Source organism: Anas acuta, chromosome 3 (genome assembly GCF_963932015.1).
Source record: "Anas acuta chromosome 3, bAnaAcu1.1, whole genome shotgun sequence".
Classification (NCBI taxonomy): domain Eukaryota; kingdom Metazoa; phylum Chordata; class Aves; order Anseriformes; family Anatidae; genus Anas; species Anas acuta.
The window spans coordinates 16668636-16687624 of record NC_088981.1 but is presented as its reverse complement, the minus strand read 5'-3'; the positions used below and the strand labels follow the sequence as shown (position 1 = coordinate 16687624).

Genomic DNA, 18989 nt, shown 5'->3' with positions numbered 1-18989 from the left:
CCTTTTCTGCAGGATAAAGTATTTGATGACTTGCTGGCACGGTAAATTGCTTGGATAGGCGACGTGAGATTGGAACCCCTCTCGTTTAGAGTGGTATAAATCCATACCAGTCCTACAGAAAGCATCCTACCAGGGCAAAATTGGCAAAAGAGGAGAACTAGTTCCTTCAGACTGTCTCTCTCTGATGCAGCACAGCCACACTTAATGCAATCTCCACTAACTGCTACCAAACAGGAGTTTTCCATCACTGCCATTGCAAACCTTCAAACCTCTCTGCTGTGCATAAATATGCGATGTAGAGCAGAAGCTATTTTTCTAATGAAAAATAATATTTTTTTCAACATTTCCATGGCTAGTTTTGGAATCTTCCATAACAAAGTCACTGTTGGCTTTTTTTTTTTTAAGATAAAAAAAAGAGAAATTTTGAGCAAAGGTGAAATGCTGTTCTCTATTAAAAATAAGGAGCTACTGCTCAGTCTGTCTATACAATGACTTGAATGGAGTGTGTCCACAAAATATGAGGAAAGGAATTCTCCAGGTTTTGATTCATGAGCCTTGTGCCCAATCTGCAAGCAAGCAGGGAAACTGAAAGAGTTTTTTAGCTGGAAAAATGTGCAGTAACTCAGCTCTTACAGGAAAACAAACAAAACCAAATATCCGCAAGAGTTAGCAATCATTTGTCAATAGTACAGGCAGCATACCCACCCTGTTGTGCTTTGGGGAGATGACGGGTGCCTCACTTGGTAAAAGCAGCAGCAAAGCCAAAGAGAAGCATCTTCCTGCCACTGCTGAGCCACCCCACCGGTACCAGCAATGTAGGAGTAAAGGATTCAGCCTTACAATGAGTCACCTTAAATCATGCGAGTCCCTCAGCTTCTCTGAGGCTGAGTAATCAGATACATGAGAAAATAACAACACTATATATTACGGAATGGCAGAAAATGAGCCAACCACAGCTTTGGGTCTCCTGTTGTGACATTACCTGCATGAAACGGGAGAATTCTCTCCAAAGGCTTCTTCCCGTTCCTACAAACAAGAGGCAGAGGACTGCCCCCAGACTCAGGCACCGCTTTAGACCTTCAGAGATACCAGGAAAGCTCTGCCTCAGCCCTGTTGCAGGCTTCAGGCAAGATTTAATCCGCTACAGTTCCTGCTTGGAAACAAAGCAAAGCAGAAATGCTGCTTGTTCGCCTTTCTCCATGTTTTCTTTTAGGACAATAAGCCCTGCAAGCCAGGGAATTGTCTCTTCCTACAACTGTGCATTATCTAACAGAGTAGACCCACCTGTCAGTTAGGGACAATACCGCAAAATAGCAGTGGTACCAGCTCTTCAGAGGAGTTTCCCTGATACAGCCTTCAGTCTGTTCCCTAGCGATGCTGAAAAGTGTGGCCCTCATCAAATCACCAAAAATGTCAAAAGTAAGGCAAAGATGTCAGTCAGTCAGACTAAGACTGGCTGGGAGCTTCTAATGTCCAGTCTCTGGCCTTGAGTACCTGCACGTAATCTTTTCATTTTGCTCCGTAATACCGGTGTTGATGGTTAGATTCGACCAATGAGAAGCCCGAAAACATAGACTCTTATCCTGAAAAACAGCAAGCCAAAGTTTTATTTTCTATTTCCTGAGAGGAAGAAAAATATTACAGCCATCATGGGAGAAAAGAATACCTTTCTGCCTTGAACTTTGTGCCAGACCCATTTCATCTGGGGCAGTATCACCCACATGGACACACTCTGATGCCACCTGCACACCCTGTAATGACACATCAATGTGTTACACAGGGAAGGAGTAGTGTCCACTGGCACACAGGCACCCTGGAAATGCACCTGGTAACAGCTGGTCACGACCCTGGTCATAACACTGTCCCTCAAAACAGCCAAGGGGTAAAACAAGCTACTAGATCAAACCCTCTGTCCCATCTATCCGTAGCAAACCAAAGCATTTCCACCAGTTCCCACCTGGAAGAAAACAAACCAAACATCCATCGCAGTTGATTAATAAAATAACTTCCCTTGAAGCCCCCTTTCTGTAGAAGTGAAGCATGGCCTCTCCATTTTAACAAATACATCTTGGACATATTTGGTGAAACCTCTGTACTCTGTTTGACCAGCAGCCTGCTCCCAAGCTACATCTTCCTACAGTAGCAGGCAGGAGTGTGAGGCTGAGCAGGGCTTTTTCTGCCATCTAGAGCAGATATAGAAATAATGCCATGTTCTGCAGCTGTAGTCAGAAATCTACTTATTTATTCCTCTTCGCATTTTTCCTTTCACATGGTGCACTTGCTTGGCAGCGTGATCCTTTGCAGCAGCCTCACAGCACGCATCCCGCTTCTTTTTTGCTCACAGGAACTTCTGCTGGGTTAGGAGCCCTTAGGCTTTCCCCATTGCAACCTCATTTGTGCATTGGGGATGGGCAATCAACACTGATTCAGCACCTGAGCTGGTGAGGGAAACAGCCCAAGCCCCCGGCATTAATTAGCCCAGCAGACAGGTCAGAAGTCAGCAAGTTTATACAGGCCTTCTAGTTATAAGACCTACAGCAGCAGAAGCAGGTTATTAATTTAGTACTGGAGGTGCCAACGAAGCTTTGCAAACTGGTAGGAAAGGCTGGAGTTTCACTAACAAATACAAGCTGTGCTCCAAATCCTCTTCCAATTATAAAGATCAATGCAAGCTGAAATACCGACATACAGAAAGGATGGCTGGGTATGAAGACTTTTTATTTTCAAAATAGTCATTTTTTGGTAATACTTAAGTTTTATAACTACATCGCAACTTCTGATGAGCCCAAAGCAGTTTGCACTCCCACAAGTGGCACTTATCTCCTTGAGGTGATTCAAGCACTGTATAAACATATGGAGACACTGGGGCAGGCAACACCACTCCTAACTGCACTCATGGCCTTAGAGTAAATAAACTGCAGTGACACCAGCAAAATAAGGTTTCTCTTGATGCAGTGACAGCTGTCTGTGAATGGGTAACAACTGGGATCAGGGCATCTTGAGGAGAAAATGCTGAGACATTTTTAAAAAATGACTAAAACGAGGTAGGGTTTAAGGGCATTAGTCTCATTTACAGAGGTGCTATATTAAGAGCTGCCAACTAAGCTTTACCAGAGATTTATCCTGTGGGGATCAGGGACTTTCAAACTGATGGATAGAGTATCTTGGCTGCAGCTTGCCGAATATTTTTTAATGGAAAACAACGATTCCACAAAATTGATGTGATCTCTGAAAAAGTGTTTGTTTCAATTATTTCTATGGGGAAAAAATAAGTTTTAGAAATGAATGTTTGGTATTTTCCTCAAATTCCTCAAACAAATAAAATGGAGATAAATGTATCTCTATTCTGAGTATCCTTACTTCACTAAGCAGTGAAAACCTACCTTACCAAAGACACGTTTCCAGACCAGACCTTGAGACACCCTCTGGTGATTCAGGGCACTGTACACACATCGTGCTTTCCAACCTAATTCGTTTAGGATCATATGGTCCTAAATTAAGCACACTCAGTTCCCTATGTTGCTAATCTAGTTAACTGCGTATTGGCTAATTGCAGGCTTTAACTCACCACCAAATGTAGCAACTCACCATCTGTTCATTCTGGCTACCCAAAAAGTCAGCAACCACGTGAAGTTGCACCTCATCGGGGGATGCAGAGAAACCAGCTGTCAGCAGCTGCGGTCTAGTACAAGTCTTCATCACATTTGATTTATCATAATAAAATAGGTATTATATAACGGGAAAAAATGAAAAAAGCAACTCAGGACAGCCTTCACAAACAAAGTATAGGGGCAGAAGGACATAGGAAATAATAATAATAATAATAACAATAACAATAATAATAATAATAATAATAATAATAATAATAATTATTATTATTATTATTATTATTATTATTATTATTATTATATAATATAATATATATAATATTATAATAATATATATTATTCCTTAATATATATTATTCCAATATAATATAATAATATATAATATAATAATAATAATAATTATTATTATTATTATTATTATTATTATAATTATAATAATAATAATAGTTCCCTATGATGCTGATTCTTTTGCAGCTATGTCAAAAGCAGGGCACACGAGCCAGACTGCTAATCACGCATATGCACATGCGCCTCTGATTTTCCTGAGGGTAAGACATTACTAAAAAGACCTCAGTCTTCTCCCCAAGCTTATGAGAATGTAGCATAAATCATTTTGAAAACTGAACCCAAATCCTGTAGTTTTCGCCACATGCCTGGTTTACTGAGCTGAAGAGTCAGAGTATGGGCACCCATCTGTTGGAGGCAGACCTTGGCTGGTGCACCTTTAAGGAGGTGGGAAAAGTCCATTAGCTCCATTAATGCCACACCATGGACCTTTACTGCAGAGCAATGCACAGCGCTAACTGCAGCCCTGCTATACCTGTGCTGCTGCCTTGAAGTACAGCTGCAGTGCATGCAATCCCCAGTAACTTGCTTCGGTGTGTTTTGGCAAGCTACTGTACTGACTGAGGCAGCTGAATAACATCAAAGCTGCACAAAAAAATAAATGCTTTTCCACAATGTCACATTAAAGCCTGAAAAGAACCAGAAATCAAACCCCATTGATGCAGAGTTCAGGCCTCGGACTTTAAAATCCTTCTGCTCCTACAGAAGGATTAGTTGTTTCTTTCTCAAGAGCCCTGTTTTCCCCCAGCACCATTCATCTGCCAAGCAGAAAATCTGCCTGACCAGTTTGGGGTGAAGGACAGAGGCTTCAGGACTGCATCTCTGATTTGGAGGGCTCTCAAAGATCACAAGCAGCGAATGCATAACCACAACATCTGTAAAACAACAGGTACATTCACTGGTAACAGAGGCGAAGAAGATGGAGATGAAGGTGTAAAACAGGTATATGTAGGAGCCCACATCCACACGTTTTACCATCTGGCAGCCACCAAACCATTTTCAGGAAATGGGATCTGCTAAGTGCTCTCAGTAATCCCCTGTAACACAGCACAGGTCAGAAAACGGATGTTCCTGAGGGCACTTTATGAAAACTGACGCAGAAAAGCATTGTTGTTTCTTTAAGTCTTATAAACAGCAAAGGTCCTGAAAACACTTTCAGCTTTGATCAATTCCTTGATAAGAGCCTGGCAGAGAATGTACTGTAAGCTAGAGGATACCCAAATTTCCTAAAAGTCTTCCTAAGTCTCCCAGATCAGAGAACATCATCAAAATCAACACAGAGATGAGACAAACTGAGTCAAGATGAGAAAGGACTCAATTTCCTTGTTAATGGCTTTCCATTGAAATCCTCTAAAGCTCTAGAAATTATCTGCTTGAGCTCTATGGAAAGGAAAAATAGGCACAGGCTAGTAATTTTTCTCCAATAATTACAAAAACTAAGAATTTACATACCAGAACAAAGTCATGGAGAAGGCTGCTGTGGTAGATGAGTAAGTTCCCTCTTTCACTGTCACTGTTTCAAACAAACTCTGTGCCTATAGTGGAGAAAAAGTTTTCCATGGCTACCTTGAGTTTAATGTGCGTGAAAGGGATGGTAGCTTTTTGTTTTTTCTTTTATGTAGCTGCTCTTGAAATAAAATTGTACAGGATGCAGTTCTATCTCCTTTACCCTTCATTGAGTTTGTTGGGGAAAAAAAAAAAAAAAAAGTAAAAATAAGAGGACTGAGTGTGACCCCATGGACATTTTGAGAAATGATTCCTCTTCCAGATCACATTATCCCTGTCAGTCCTGAGTGGAAAATGATTTCCAGTCACTAGCCTACAACAGACAATAACAAAGGATGAAAAATAGCCATTCATACTAGATGCCAGAAATGAAGTATGAGAGAATCTGGGGGGCTTAGCACACTGGTGGGAAAGCCAAGGAGGAATGGGATCAGCCCCTGCCGGCTCCACGGTGGTGGCAGCGTGGTGGGAACAGCTCATTTAGCAGATGGCTTTTTTCATCAAGCTGGTAGCTGTGTACGGAGCCTTCAGTATGAACTGGAGTTTGGTCATGACATGAGGCAAACAATGAGTACATTGAAATGCCATAAATCCCATGTTGGCAGAGCTCGAAGCAATTCAAGACCCCGTGCAGCATTAGGCCTCATGACTGCACCTGAAGGCAGGCTGGTAATCAAAAAATCAGTACATCTAGAAGAGACCATTTCAGTGCCAAAAAAAATAAATAAAAATAAATAAAATAATATAAAATAAAAAAGGAGAACTTGGGAGCAGAAAGAAAAACTCACATGGAACTATGACTTGCATACAGGTGGCTGCTAACCAGCTTGTGGATTGCAAGCCCGCTGCTCCTCATAGCCCTGCAAATTACATCCCACAGAGCCTCACCAAGAACAAGGGTCAGCACCTCAACAGAGTCTGATTTGCCTTATCACATCCTCTCTGCATTCTGGCTGCAACAGCATCCTCTTTCACTCACCTTTTTGATGTCCTTGCCTACATAAACTGAAAGCTTTTTCAGGCAGAGGCCAAAAAACCTTCCTGCAGGGTTTTCCTCAGGACAGTAAGAAGCACATACTTTGCCTCCACTGCGTATTTTTCTCTAAAAAAACTCCAAGCATTCAGCCATAGAAAACAAAGAATTGTGATAAACTAGCCAAGTAGGGCTACCCCTTCCTCGCACATGGAGAAACTGACACACAGAACTTGTGTTTCAGCCTTGGTGGTCACTGATTTCCCATCACTCAGTTCTGAGATACTTTGGAAACCACTATGATAGCTCCAGCTACTAGTGAAGCAAAGCTTTCTTCATACATCTTACACTGTGTCATTCAATTCCTCATCTGAGAGACAGTGATCATATAATTTGTACCATTATCTTAAAGAAAAGCAAGGACTTCACCATTTTTTCTCCAAATATAAAAAAACATTGTCTAGTTAACATTTTCCGAGAGTTTAGTGAGGGTTCTTTTTGTTTGTTTGTTTGTTTAAAACAAGACATGCTGCCTTCGAAGCAATGAGATGACTGAAAAATGAGATTCCTGAATGGAATAAAATTTTGCTCTGTTGTGGGGCATCAAGTGCTGCTCCTTATCACTGAGAGCTCTTCTTAATGCCAAATTGGATGGGGTTTGAGCAGTTATTGAAAGACAGGGGAGGTGTGCACTGCTTGTACCTAGGAGCACTAAGCTAGGCATCCCAACAAGGATTTGTCCTTGAAATCTGAGTCTCAGAGAATGCTTAGTACTGTGACAGGCTCCTCTGGAGACTCAGGCATGTCCATTTTCCTCTCTGTAGCTGCTAAAGAGCTTGGAGTCTGTGGGGTAAACATTCACCATGAAATTATAATCATCCTGAGGACTGATTGAATGTGGCTGCTTGAGTTTTTTTATGGTGTTGTTGTTGGGTTTTAAACCATAGGAGCCACAGGAAACCACGAGAGGAGATGACAGTTTAGGTCTTATCTCATTCTCATCAGTGCTAATAGAAAAACCGTAATTGATTTTAATTGTCAGGGAAAAACCTTCATCACACAGACTAAAACATGGAATGAGGCTTCTTCATGCAGTCTGTTGTCTGTGCATTTTTTAAAGAAGCGATAAAAACCTTCATTATAAATATAGTCTTCAATTAAAATATATTTTTTTCTCTTCAAACACACACTTAGGTTGTGATCTTTTATTTTCCACAAAACAGGTTAAAAAAAAGGATGATAACAGTTTTCAGTTGAACAGTAATAAAGATGTTTGAGAACATTTGACAAAGCCATCCAACCATCTGAAACATAAACAGCTCTCATTTTTAATGTCTGCCTTCTTAAATTTCCACTAAACAAAACAAAAAAAATGGGGCGGGGGGGATTTGGATAATATACATAGGACTTTTGTAAGAAGTCTAAAGTGTTAGAAACTTTCCAGTGAAGCTAAACCTTAGAGAGGAAGTTCTCAGCTTTTATTTGTTTATTTATTAAAAAAAAAAATGTGCAAAGGTATGTCCAGAATGGCCCACTGGGATCTCACTGTTACCCAAAGAAGCCATAAGGAGAGCCCCACGGGAGCTGTGGAAGGGGCAGGGCTTGCACAAGACTTGTACATACTCCTGCAATCCAAGCTGGCACAGCATTCACCAACGGAGCTTTGTCTGGGATAGACCAAAATGTGCCGTTGTTTTGGCCACCAACAGGTAAACACAGAAGCTAGCTGCAGAGATGTGAAGTCCAATACACTGGTCATTTTACACAAATCTAGGTGTGTGCTGCAGTAAAACCATGGATGTGTTCCTTGGACAGACGCAGCCACCCACCTCACGCTGGCCAAAAAGGCAACTGCTCCTCAGTTCAGCACCCAGCTGAGTGGTCTTCCCAGGGTGAAGGGAAATGCAGCACACCGTTTCTTTGAGAATCAGACCTACGAACTGCTTTTTGAGAGGTGGCAGAATTTTGCATACCAGCCCTAACACATAAAACTCATCTGCTAAAGATCTATTGGTACATCACCACAGGAGACAGAAGGAGCTAGCATGGATTGAACCTGTTTTTCCCATGCATTTTGCTAGGAATAATAAAGGCTATTATAATCCTGCCTTACCAGGGGATCCTTTAAAAAAAAATTGTTGAAACTATGACTCAAGGAAACAATAATAAGTAAAATCTACTGCCATGCAGCTTGCCAAGGAGTTCAAGTTCCTTTGGCAAACAACGTTAATTGCAAAGCAAATAAAATGCTTGCTGCAAGAATGACAATAAGGGAGACCTACCTTCATCTTTGTTCTTATTTACATGTTTCCATCAATACCCAGAGAAGTTTCACTCTGGGCTGAAGGACCTGGCACAGTGAAGTCCTCAGGTTTCAGCATTCCTCTGGCAATCCATCACCCCTCAACTTCTCCTCTGCAATTCAGTCCCAAGGCATTAAACTGTCACCACTCACTAAGAAATTGGACTTGAAGACACCTAAGCAGATTCATTAACGTATTAGGTAAATGCAATCTCATTGGCTCCTTTTTTTAGGCGTTTGGCAAGCAGTGTGCAAACAAACCTGGAGGATGAGGCTCTCAGGGGAGGGCAGGCACCTTGCCAGTGTTCTTGCTTAAATGGAGGGAAATAAAGCAGCAGCTCCTCACAGCCGCACCAGAGTTCGCAACCTGCTGCTTTGCTTCAAAACAGCAAAAGACACGAGGTGGCATCAGCTGCCTCAGCCTTGTGGATATGTGATGTACTTTCTGTATGTGCCATGTACATCACAACGCACAGGGCATTTCTACTTTAAAGGCAGCATGGTACTACTCACAACCAAAACAAATCCCAATAGGCTGTTTCTTGCATGTAGACTGACACAAGCCATCTCTAGATTAATCTTCAGGACTGCAGAGGGGTTATTTTCATTATCCATAACCAGGCAGTTGGTGGCTATGTAGCTGCACTGACATATAGCCTTTATACCTCACATCCTACTAGCACAGACTAAGCAATAAGGCCACCAAACCAACAAAACGGGAGGCATTTGCTGGTGTCAGGCATGTATCTACCCTGTTAATTCTGTCATGTCCCATAACACACACCAGCTGTCAGACTGTGAGACTTAGACATTTGCCCTTCCCAGAGATTCACATTTTGTCACTGATAAATATAACTATTGGCCTCTAATTTGTTAGAGTTACAATTTTGCAGTACACTTGAATATGTTATGATTGGCATATGTTTGACTTGTGCAGGCAATTCGTCCATAGCACTTCCACCCCAGGCTATGAGCTCATTAGACTTCATTAATTAAGCAGAACTAGACTCAAAAGATGCTTGGAGGAGAATCTTAAAGTGCATCAGGAAGTAGGATGAAGGATGAGCAATTCAGTAAGAAACATTATTCTAGGAAACACTACTATGCCAAAAATTAGATAACACATTTTGTACATGACTGCAAATCTTGACATCTTTTGGGAAGAGAAAGCAGTAAATCCAAACAAATATGCTCTATACATTTATTCTTATACCTAAGTATTTTACATTACCTCATCTAGGCATTGCACATCGCATACCACTTTTCCAGGAAAAGGCTACCTATGGTTGCCTCACTTTCCTTCAGTGGCAAGCAGAGTTCGGAACTGTATTGATCATTTCCACATTTTGTTTTTAAAAGTCTTTCTGTTTATTTCTCTCAATACCTATTTAATACTACTGATTAATATTTAAATAGAGGAGACATTTTGGCAAAGTTTTAACTTAGCTGCTGGTTCAGGTAATGGCTGATTGAGCTCTCAAGTCTTACAGCAAAACTACATATATTGACACATTCTCTTTGTCTATAAAAGCAAGCTTTGCTTTAAATGTTTGTGTACAAATTAGCTGACAAATAGTTCATTTTGCTAACTACAAACCAATACTGATTTTCACATAGAAATTGATTATTAGCAAATATTTTCCAAATTCCTCACAGAAACAATATTCAGATGAGTGAACAATTCAGATGAGAGAACAGACGAGTTCTTGCAATAATTCACCACACTGCTGCCTTTGCATTGATGTGAAAGTGGGCACCCAAGTTATATGGCATTGTTTCTGCTTCTTTGGTAAACAAAATAGGGAAAGAAAAAAAAAAAAGAAAAAAAAAAAAAAAAAGGAAAGAAAGAAAATGAACCCTGAATTACAACTACATCTCAGTTTGAGTTTTCAGAAAGCAATTGTCTGTTCCAAAATTCTTGAGTCTTTGTGATTTCTGAACATAGCAGTTCAGGCAAAGAACTCCTGCAATGATTACAACACAGCTCTTCCCCAATGATATCACGAGATCATGTATTTCACTCCCATTTTTAAAAAGAGTAGAAAGAAGGACTTGTTGAAAGAGGTTCAACAAGCTGAAGTGCAAGGTTCTGCACCTGGGTCAGGGCAATCCCAGACATGAGTACAGGCTGGGAGAAGAACTCATTGAGAGCAGCCTTGCAGAGAGAGACTTGGGGGTTCTGGTGGACAAAAAGCTCGACGTGAGCCAACAGTGTGTGCTTGCAGCCCCGAAGGCCAACTGCATCCTGGGCTGCATCAACAGAGACACGGCAAGCAGGTCAAGAGGTGATTGTCCCCCTCTGCTCTGCCCTTGTGAGGCCCCACTTAGAGTGCTGTGTCCAGGTCTAGGGCCCCCAGCACAAGGAGGATGTGGGGCTGTTAGAGAGGGTCCAGAGGAGGGCCATAAAGATGACCTGGGGCTGTTCAACCTAAAGAAGAGAAGGTTCCAGGCTAATCTTGCTGTGGTTTTTCAGTACTTCAAGAGGACTTATGAAAAAGATGGAGACTGACTCTTCGCTCAGTTAGATAATGACAGGATGAGGGAGAATGATTTTGAAATAAAAGAGGGGAGATTTAGATTATGAGGAAATTCTTCACTGGGTGGTGAGGCACTGGAACAGGTTGCCCAGAGAGGTTGTGGATGCCCCATCCCTGGAGGTGTTCAAGACCAGGTTGGATGAGGCCCTGAGCAACCTGATCTAGTTGGTGGTATCCCTGCCTATGGCAGGGGGATTGGAACTAGGTAGTTTTTAACATACCTTCCAACCTGAGCCATTCTAAGATTCTATGATATGCAAAAACATAAGCCAACATTTCTTTGAACCGTTCAGCCTGCTCTATGGCTATATGACTAATCCACTGTATTTTGGTGAAGGGAGTGAGAGAAAAGGAAATACTACCATGCTGCATTGCCTGTTCATCACAAAGTCTTTCCAACATATTTAATGTACTGTCAAAGTCTCCTCACTAACAACTGCAAAGCATTCAGATTCTTACATGGCACTAAATAGTTAAATATATTTCCACACACAGTCTTCTACTTCCTTTTTTCAAATAGGAGTCAATGTCTTACCCTGCTTCACATCTGGCCATCACTTTATTTTTTATTTTTTTTAAATCTGTGTAAATAAGAGCTTATATAATGTTGATTTAAGGAGAGTCTGCAGTCTGGATGATTCCACTGAGAGCGAGACAGAAGAGCCTCAACAGGTCAGGGTTGTGTTCATTTGCAGTTTTCTTCGAGTATCTGAATTTTCAAGGAGGGGATTACACCTGAACAGAGGTGTGACTGAAAACCACATCCCTTGGGGATCTTGAGTTCTTATTTAACTCACAGATTTACAAATGGCTCACATAAGGCACTATGAAGCATAGATTACACCTGGGTTTATGTTCTCCATTAGGATGAAATACTGTGTCTGCTCACTGCAGGGCTCTTGTGCCTTTCTCTAAAATATCAAGTCTGGGACTGTCAGAGATGGGATTCTGAACAAAACAGTTTACCTAAGCCCAATCCAGTCTGTCAATCCACATATTCATGATTAAGCACCCCTCATCTCTGGCCTCTGCGAAACAAGAGAAATTAATTAGCTGCAGATTTATTCCTTTTACAAACCTCTGTCTGATTTCCAACTAGCTGATTTCACATGCATTTGCAGCCACATAATCAGTAGCTTATTTATAAATACCTCCTCCAGCTTTGCAGACAATACCAACAGGTAATAATAACAACTCCAAAAACAGGCACATGCTCCAACATCAGAAGTGAGGGAACATGCATTCATGTTTGAACTATAATTAGCAAAGCAAATCATATAAAGACAAACTCAGTAATACATGACCAGGTTGTTTCTGGGTACTCAGCAAAGGTTTGTGGGTTCAGCATACAAACACTAAGCTCCTTGCAGAGACTACCTGAGGACTGATTGGAAAAGGAGGAATGAGCAGGAAACTAGAGTCACATAAGGGATAAGGACAACTTTTGAGGAGGCTGTTTCTTATTTTTCAGTCAGATATTAGACCTGAGACCTTCAGCTCCAGATCTCAGTAAAGCTTTTTCAAAAATTGTGCACCTATACCCCAAACCAGCCACAGGAACAGGTCTTTTCCTATATGGGAAACAGAAAAAGCAGCGTACAGATGACATACATCACCCTCCTCCCCAGACTGGGACCTGCTGCACTGTGTACATGAGGTGCCCAATGGATTTCTTGACACCAGCAGTCCAAAACAAGGCTGGAAACTCTCTGAAGATCAGACAAAGCAAAACTGAACCAGTTAATGAATTTTCCCAAGAAACTAAACACTTGTTTAGCATATACTCCTGGGGGACATAACAGGAACCTATGAGGAGGCATTGGCAGGGGGCTGCTGCAGGGCCACCCCTGTGAGGTGAGGCTGGGCCTGCCCTGTGCTGGACACAGCTGGTTCCAGATGGCTCCAATAGCCCCATCCCAGGGCACAACTGAGACCCTCATCCATGCCAACGGAGCCTCTGTGAAAACTACATAAGGGTTAAACTCTGCACCACAGTGAGGGAAGAAGTGTGAGAAACAGCCTTGTGAGCACCAAGGTGAGACAAGGAGGAAGGGGATGAGGCACGAGGGCAGAGATTCCCCTGCAGAGCCAGTATTTCCCTGCAGACCACAGAGACGAGACCATGGTGGAGGAGACTGAGTTTTTCCTGAAACTGTGGCCCATGGAGGAGCAGGTTTATCCATTGGTACAGAGATTGCAGCCCTTGCAAATAACCCACAGTGGAGCAGGAGAAAACTACTCCCATTCCCCAAGGCCACTCAGTGGGTGGTCAGGAATGAAGCTCAGTCTGAGAAAAAAAGCAGGATAGGGAGGGACGTGTTTTAATTTTGCCTTTGTTTTTCACCATCCAAATCTCTTTCAACTAGCACTAAATTAAATTCATTTTCCCCAAATCAGGTCTGTTTTTCCCACAATGGTAAATGGTGAATGAGGGACACCAAAACTCCACTCTAGATGCTACAAGATAGTTCAGACACAAAGGCAATCATTACTTACATAAAACACTATGATAACTCCTAGAGGCCCACTTTGGCGAGATCTTGGAAGCAAGGGAAGATATCTGCAGCTGTTTAAAGACTTTTCCTTGCTTGCTGTATTCATGTTTCTAAAAGGAGATTACAGGGCTACACTTGAGTACTTCCCCAGAGGCACACATCAGAGTTGTGCTTGCACAGTTGCTCAGTATTGTTTCCCCCACATCTCTAATGAATGAGGATTTCTTGCACATACACACACTTCCCTTATGCTGTCAGCCTTTTCTCATTTCACATACTGAGCAGGAACTGATCCCTATGGAACCGTACTTTAAACCGTGTTAGACTACAGAAATGCAAAACATTGAAGTTGAGATAACTGGAGCAACTGAGACCCCCCCATCCTTCCCTGTCTTCAAGATAGTACAGCACTATCATACAGCATTAAATGTTGTTTTTTAAATGACACTGTTTATTTGGCTCTAGCAACTGAGAAAGGATTACAAAATGGAGGACTGTCAAATAGAGGGATGACAAGAGGAACAAGAGCAGGCACTCATAGGAGGTGCTAATCCTACAACTGAAAGAGTCGAGCTAACTGGGGAGGTTAATGGAGGAGAATTGTACAGGAGAATCTACTCTAATCTTTCAGCAGCTATAATGCGATGACACTCAGAGCTCCACTCAGCAAGCACTATTTTTGATGTTCAGAGCGTTTCTTATCAGATGCAATTAAGGCTGTAATCTTCAGTCCTCAGGAGAAAATAAATCTTTGGCCTCAAACTTACATGAGATCACCTTGCCTAATCAGTCATTTCCTCTCCTGAGTGTTACAGTGACATCAGCTCCTGTACCTGGGCTCAACGTTGCATACTGAACTCCTCTCAGCAGTTCACTCACTATCAGAGGCCTCAGCAGATGATGCCTGCAACTCACATAGGTCTCCAGGGCCTCAGCTACTCTCTCCACCAGTTTCTCCTCTCCTCCCAGTACACATCAGTGATGTACCACTATCAGACTCTCAAAAAGTCAGCTTCTGCAATATATTCAACCACATAGTTCAGTCTAGAGCAGAAATTTCGACAGCGCAAATGTCACACTCAGCTATCACTGCCTTCAAGAGATCTGTGAAAGGATCAAGGAGATAATGCAGCCTTTACAGAGGAACTAATAAAGGCACTTAGACTTCTTTATTTTTATTTTTTTTTTTACTCGTCTCCTGAGGAATATAACTTCCCAGAAATACGGCTACCCCTGTCCCAACCTCAGCATTTCACTCTGATCATCCCCCCTTTTCATCCTAGTAATTACCAATCTGGAAAGAACTGAGCGTTGACAACAAAGCAACACCACCAGGTTTTAGGACTGGCATGCCAGCCAACAAGAAACAGGGAGTTGCTGTTTCAGGCCACCTGCATATTAAGCCTGTTCACAGGGTAAATAAGGCTTGGTACTCTAGGTGCTTTTTGAAGCCAAGGGAACACTTAAGTGAATCAAATGAATGCAGAGATTCTGTGCACACCATCAGAACTTCATGCACCAGAGAAACGCATTTAGTTGGGTACACAGACCATGCTTGTTTAACCTTTTCTGCATATATCGTCTCAGAATGACTCAGTTGGCATCCTTTATGGTCCCTGAGTGCACTTAAGTTCTGAATATCTCCAAAAGTGCTATTACTACACTTAAAAAATCATCACCAGTTCTTGCTCTGACATTCCTGCATTTTAAGAACATTACAACAACTTTCCCCACAGAGTAGAAAGGCATGTTGTGCAAATCAAGGAGCTAAAAGTCACACCCAAAGGAGCACACACCAAGGATGGACCACAAAGGCCTGGGGATGGGTTCCAGCCAGCACAGACACAGGTGGAGCACCCAGCATGTTTTTATTACCTGTTTTCTCCACCATTTTGCAAAGCAGTCAGCAGTCTGGAGCTGAGGACTGAAATGTAACAAGAGAAATCTGCCTTTATGATTACTGTGTCTCTTCTAAGTTCCCAAAACTTCACCTGAAACACTCTGAAGAGTGTGTTAGGTGTTACTGCCTGGCCCAGCAGGAGACACAACAGGACATTTGGTCCCCTTCCCAAAATAGTTCAGATTACAGCACTGTTATTAACACATACATTTTTAAATGCTGGACTATGACTAGTCCTGGGAGCAACACTGCTTCCCACAGCAATGCTGAACAACATCAAGAACTGAGAGGGTCTCATCTGGCGAGCAGCTCTGAAGTAGATTATTTGCACTGCAGCCTGCTGCAGTACCCCTCAGCAGCTCTCCTTGCCAAGACTGAGCTAGAGGGGAAAAAAAAAAACAGATTTACATCTGGATAAATTTGGAAAAATTGAATAAATTATTCAATGTGAGTAATTTTGAATAATAAAAAGAGCCAATGTAATTGTGAATTGTTTTGAGTATCTAGAGGAGATTAAACAAAAAGATTAAAGTCAGATTAAAACCAACTAATACCAAACAAGAAGCCAGAAGTTCTGTTAGGATATTAAAATAAAATGTTTCAGCCTCTCCCTGCTCCCCCCAAAAAAGCCAAAAAAAAAAAATCTACTTTTCCCCTCAACTCTCCCATCACTTTATCATTCACATTGCCCTCCACCTTTTTTTGTGCATCAAATTATCAGTCTGCAAATAACTCCCATTTTTCTTCTGCAAATGTACCGTTACCAAGTTACATTGCAATCTCACTTCAAGCTTCCAGGAAGTCAAAGTGTTCAAGACACCATTTCTAAACTAAGAGCAACCTTATATCCATAACAACATAGACTTCTCCTAAAAATCAATCAGACCAAAAAGAGATCACCTATGAGCAGCAATGACTTGCATGCTTCAAAGTCATGATGCAGAGACAAGGATGGCTTCAGCCAGGACACAGAAGGGGGATGTTGGTCATCCCACCAGCATGTACAGTTTGGTTTCCTACTTACAACATATTGGAAGCACCAGGAATGCTGTTCTATTCAGACTTTAATTGTATAAAAAGGCCAACACTAATTTCTTGCCAGTCTTGTGCACCTTCAGCACATCACGTATCAGGCTAGTTTCTCTCCACTCTGGCAGATTGCTTTTGGAAGAGACAAGGATGTACAGTCAAAGCCTCCTGAGTGTTCAGAAGCACACTGGGTACTGAGCAGAAGGTAGACCACAGGCTGACCAAGGAATTCTATTTCTTGTGCTTTTACAACTCCCTTTACAAAGGGAGTCTTCATTGGAACAGACAAATTTATTTCTCTGTTGAGAGAAAAATTCTTCCTATAAACATGAAAATATTTCACTGGAATCAAGGAGACAGTAGGAAATGAATTGTCACTTTGAAGCTCCTTTCTTACAGAGGTAAAAACATACAGTTTGAAGCATCCAACAGAGTTCATATTTTCCGTAACAGCCTTCTCTTCATCCCATTAGTTTCTTTCACTTAAATGTATCCCTTTCCCAAATCTTTAATCACATCTGCAATGTCTATGTCAGCCATACCCCTTGCTTTGAGGAGCCTGAACGCAAGATTAAGCTTCAGAGAACTGCAAGTTCAGACAGGACCCAAGCCTACGAATGTGTGAAGGCAGTCAGCTGGAGCAGCAACTGCAAATACCTGCGTTCCCCTGAGTTCACACCACGAGATTTTCTCCCTTGCAGAAATCTCTGAAACAACACAGCACAACTTGAGCAAAAGCAGATTCTGCCAATCTTTGCTGTCAAATGCCCTTCCCAGAAAACCCAGGTTCAGCTGGTGGCAGAAAACATTTGGTCTGATTACAGGAGCTTCCAACTTGAGATAGCCGAAAGGGTCATTGGTTCCTGTACCAGGCATTTTGCATGGTATCATTTCCATCTGACTTACCTCTACACCAGTTCTGGGGAAGTTGTCACAAATGGTCTCACCCGACTGAGAGTGGGAAGATTTTTAATAGTTTCATTGATGTGGACATGAAAAAGATTCTTGTTGATGTCAGTTTCCCGCAGCAACTGTTGCCATGGTTATAAATCATTTATTGCCCCCCATTGGCCAACAGCTGAATATAAAGAATGGGTTTACTATGTGCAGGCGAGCATGACAAACACACAGATCTGCTCCTCCTGGAATGTGCCACCAGGCAGCAAAATACTGTTGATGTTTTATTGCAGGAGCTATAGGAAGACTGTAAAATAACCACCAGACAAGTCAGTTGGTGAAAGCAAACAGTCCTCCAATTCAGCTGCAGAGATTAAGGAATCCTGAGCTTGTATGTGCAGTAACTATCATGGGAGGAGTCTAGAGACAAACCGTTCTGCCAAGCCCCCATAGACCTGGAAAGATTTTTTCTTAAGAAGAAAATGCACCGCTAATTCCTTAAGATATGCCTAAATAACTGATAGCGCTCATTCCTGAGCCAAGCTATTTGAAATAACCTAGTTAAGCCCATCTCTGTGATTAGAAAAGCTTTGGATAGGCTCCAGGTCTGGCCATGACTTCACCTCCCCTCTTCGACAAAGTGAGATTCACTCACACAAATCTTGTTTCTCTCTCATACCTCCTTGCTGAGCAGTGTTATATCTTGCTGCCAAAACAGAAGCACAGGGAAGCACACTTGGACTTTTCCTTAGGCTCTCTTCCAAGCAGGATTTTCTTAATTGTCTTGATTTTATAAGGAATGGGTATACAATACTACAATACCTCTGGTCTAAAAATCTAAACTTTCCCAAGTTGGAAGAGACCCATCATTGAGTCCAACTCCTGACACCACACAGGTCTACCCAAAAATTCAGACCATGAAATCAGATTAAACCAGATTAAAATCAGACCATGATAATATCAGATTAAAATCAGACCATGATAATATCAGATTAAATGCTGAAATATTTAGCAAGAGAGGCATCAAGCATCGTTTGCGCAAAGCCCTGGTGCAACAAAGTTCCTCTGGAAGCAGGCCATAACACGAAATGAGAAGGTGAGCGACACTGTTATACAGCAGGACCTATTTAGCAACCATAAGATGATGCCATCATCGAAGGCATTAATTCACAGGTTGCTCTTGCTGCCTGGAAAAGCAAGGTATTTTTGTGAAGCTGTTGTGACACCCCCTGGTCATTCGTGGTATTGCTCCTTATCACATTCGAAGTGCAATTACTACAATCACCTGGAAAAAAGGCTGCTATCACATAAAAAGCCACAAAGGAAAAAATCCCTCAGGTTGTGCAGGGGTGTCTGGACAAACATTAACTAGACACCTATAAACGGAACAATACAAA

The 18989-nt window shown here is 41.9% G+C and overlaps 1 protein-coding gene across 1 annotated transcript in view; it reads right to left on the bottom strand.

Annotated features, from left to right (window-relative positions):
• Positions 1-927, bottom strand: part of TOGARAM2 (TOG array regulator of axonemal microtubules 2) — a 42772-nt gene extending 41845 nt beyond the window's left edge. The window contains exon 1 of the mRNA XM_068675877.1: positions 706-927. The gene's annotated coding sequence lies outside the window, so the exon portion shown is untranslated. The remainder of the gene's footprint in view (positions 1-705) is intronic.
• Positions 928-18989: the final 18062 nt, after the last annotated feature.